The 3,649-nt window shown below is 60.0% G+C and overlaps 1 protein-coding gene across 5 annotated transcripts in view; it reads right to left on the bottom strand.

The window, feature by feature from the left end:
* Window positions 1-3,649, bottom strand: part of BCAS3 (breast carcinoma amplified sequence 3) — a 591,772-nt gene that overhangs the window by 4,113 nt on the left and 584,010 nt on the right. The gene's annotated exons all lie outside the window — the stretch shown is intronic.

The following is a 3,649-nucleotide window of genomic DNA, read 5'->3' as shown; positions in this document are numbered from 1 at the left end:
AAAGCCTGCAGTTTCCAGGGATGCCTCCGTGTGTTCTGACTCAGTGGTCCAGCTCGGGCTGCCGGCCTCCTCCCCCCAATTCCAAGACCCCCGGGTCTGAACGGCAGCCATACAGCTGCACTGGACTTGCAAGGAAAGCCCACCAGAAACCTGCCAGGGCTGCAAGGGAGGGCGAGCTGGGGACCTCTCCCCACTCAACACAAGTATGTGGATTCTGGCTGGTGGGATAGAGCCCGCTTTTACGGAGGCTGCTCTCCAGGCCTCTAAGATAACGGACTGCACTCAGACGGAAAATCTTACTGTGACCTCACGTTCCCCAGCGCCTCTGTGCGCCTGGGAGGTAGGTGCTGGTCTCCCCATTTTGCAGGCAGCTAAACCAAAGAAGAGCAGGAAGCCACTGGCTCTGGGAACACAACCCCTCGAGAAAGAACTGGGCTGATGGAGACGTGACAACTCCAGGCATCACTCTGACTAGTCCCAATCCCCTCCACTGGCTGTGTCCACCCGCTCGCTGCTGGCTCTTTTTGGAAAATGGGGCCTGTCACCCAAGCTGCCCCTCGAGGTCACGGGCTGGGACGGGGTAAGCCACAGCAGATAATGGGCAATGGAATGAGCAGCAGCTCCAAAGGAGAAGCCTCAGCTCTCACGAAATAAGCAAAGGACCGAGAAAGCTCAGCTCTCACGCCACCCTCACTCTATATGGAGCCTGGCAAATTTCAAAGGTCTTGGGGGGCCAAAGAGGTGGCTGGCCTTGTCAGGGAGAAACAACCCTGGTTCGCTGGGTGTGTATGCCAAGGGAGACCCAGGGGGAATGGAAGGAGGCAGGAGCCTGGCTGCCCGCAAACGCTGCCCCCCTCTTGGGGTGGGCCGTGCAGATGAGGGAGACGGTCTGTCCTGGCCCCTCGACTCTCAGCAGGAGACTGCGGCCCCTCAGCCAAGGCAGGGGCTGTGGACACTGGCTCCTGGGAGCTCTGGGTGGGTGCTGCGGCCAGTGCCGGCTGCACCCGGGGAGAGGCAGAAGATGAGCCGGGAAGGGGACACGCAGCCCCGGAGACGGCACGGGGTGGGGGGCATGAGGAAGCCCCTCCCTCTGGAGTGCTGGTCCCTGAAGCTGCTTCACCCTGGAAGGCCTTCTCCCCGGGGCCTGTCCTCTCTCCAGGGTATAGACCCTTCACTCCCTCAAGGCCACTCTATGCCTGGCAACGCAGGGATTTTTGGGGACACCCTGGATGCGGCCTCTCCAAAGCAACAGTCACTTTCCTAAGCGCTGTGGTCTTGGTTCCCCCATCCCCGGGGAGGCATGGAACACTGAGGACACAGGGCCTCTGTGAGTTTCAGGGAGAGCTGGGGCGCCCAGGAAGGCAGGGGACCCAGGGGGGTCCGGAGTGAAGCACTACCTTGGGCTTGGCCTTCGGGCCTCTTCCAGGCCAGATGGCAGTGGCTGGAAAATCAGAGCCCCCAGGGAAGCCCCTTGGGTTTCTGGTGGGTGGAGGTGTTGTGGGGAGCCCCGGTCTCTGGACTCAGAGGGAGGCCTGTTTCGGGGACCAGTGAGGACAGTGCTGTGCTTTGGGGAGGAGGGTCCCTGGGGCCCCTGGTTCAGCCCCCAGGGCCCCCTGGCACTTCTCTTACCACAAAAGGAGCAGCGTTTGCTGCAGGGCCCTCCTGGTGTGCTCAGAGGCTCCAGCCAGCCCAGCTCTGCATGCTGGGCCTCGCGATGCTGCTCATTAAAGGGATTAGCAGAGCACTTTTATTGGGTCCTGGCTGCAGCCACACACCCCATTCCCAAGCTAACCTCCCGGGCAGCCTGCAGGGAGCAGGATGAGACCTCAGGGCGGAGTCTCAGGCAGCACTGGCCACAGGCTTCCAGCAGAGAGAAGGGAGCGTTCCCCCACCCCGCCCCTTGGCCTCAAGGCCCAGGTTGGGGAGGCAGATGAGGCAAGTGGTTCAGAGAGCCAGCTCTGGGCCCTGCGACCTGGGAGACTTGGGGCAAGGTCCTCAACCCCTGTGCCTCAGTTTCCTGCACAGGCGGCTAGCAAGGTCTGTTTCACAGTGCGCTTGTAGAATTAAATAATGCATGCAGACTGCATCACAAAGTGCCTAAAGCTTCCAGTCAGCAAATGTGAGTTACTCTCATTGCTGCAATCGTATTAGTGATTGTGATTATCCACAAGACCTTGCTGGGGGTGCCCTCCGGCTTCCCTCCCCCGGCAGGTGTCCCTGCCATCCAGACCCTCACCCCTACCCCTTCCCCACTGGAACTCTGGGAGAGTCTTTCTTTTTAATCAAGAAATGGCCTGAAGAGGAAGATGGCAGATTATGTGTTTACAGCTTTTCATTTCCCGCCTTGCCTCTTTGGAAGTACCCTCTTCCAAGCTGGAAAATAAATTTCCAACCCTGTTGACGTGCATTGATTTTTCCCTCCTGCGTGCACCTCCCAGTTCTCCCCTGTCAGCAGGACCTGTGGTTAAGCCCCCTGCCTGGGTTGGGCTCAGTGGTACCTCTGGGGAGCGATGGAGGGGGGTGCAAGCGGAGCACAGAGCAGCCAGCCAAACCGCCCTATCCTGCCCAGTGCCTAGCTCAGAGGTCTGCAAACAGAAATGATCTGGGTTCCCTTCCATGGTGAGGGGTCTTGGCTGGGGGCAGGAGGAGGGATCCTCTGACCCAGATCTTCAGCATCTTTCCTGCAGCCCCCCTGGGATATACAGGGAGGAGACCAGAGGACCACAGAGAGGATGGCTTCGAGCTCAGCAAATGGTTCCAAATGGGCTCTGCCCCAAGCAATGGACATTATCCACAGGGGGCCTTCCAACGAGGGCCTGGGACCAGCTGTGCAGACAGGCATGGAAACAGAGGTGCGGGGTTGGCGGGTGGCTGGCCGCCTCCCACAGGGCTCAGCTTCTGGTGTGGGAAGAACCCAAAGAGATGATCTGGATGCCAACGAGGGGTTGGTCCTGGTGGACGTGGCTCTGGGCTGCTTGTCTCACACCAGCCCTGAGCCTGCAAACTACTGTCCTCTCTTCCAGAGTGTCACTCTGGGAGGTGAGGGGGGCTCTTCAGGGAGAAAGAGCGGGGAGTTGGCTGAGATCGCTTCCTGAAACTCGGACAGCTCTGTCCACACTGTGGGCGGAGCCGGCCTCAGCCCCAGGGCATTTTTCAGGAGGTTAAAAGGGCAGCAGTTAAAGAGGAGGCAGCCTGCAGGGGGGCCCTGATTTTCTCCCCACTTGGACACACCCACCCTGGCTCTTCCTGCCCCCTCCAACCAGCCCTTCAGGGTCCCACCCTCAGGCGCCCCCACCAGGCTGCAGAGGTGCCAGCCGACCAGGGACCCGCTTCTCCACCCACACCAGGTCTTGGGGGCTGAGTTGGGCTGAGAAGTTGTCCTCTTTCTCCTCCAGCAAGGGGTTTCTGCTCCCCTCCCAGGCTTGCTTGTGGAAGGAAGGAGGGCAGTTTCCCACAGTTGAGGGGCTGAAGATGAAAAGGCCCTTCCACGTTCAGATACGGGGAACCCTGATCTGGTCAATGGAATGAAGGTGGATGAAAAGATGGCTAACAATGGCCTAGGACTCTCCCGGGTTTCACACCTGTGTCTGAGCACTGAGGCCACCTACTTCCGGTCCTCTCACCGCACACTCAGCCCGGGGTCCCTGAG

This window comes from Bison bison, unplaced genomic scaffold (genome assembly GCF_000754665.1).
Source record: "Bison bison bison isolate TAMUID 2011002044 unplaced genomic scaffold, Bison_UMD1.0 scf7180017864472, whole genome shotgun sequence".
Lineage (NCBI taxonomy): Eukaryota > Metazoa > Chordata > Mammalia > Artiodactyla > Bovidae > Bison > Bison bison.
The sequence above is the reverse complement of the archived record's forward strand: the minus strand, read 5'-3'. Positions and strand labels throughout refer to the sequence as shown.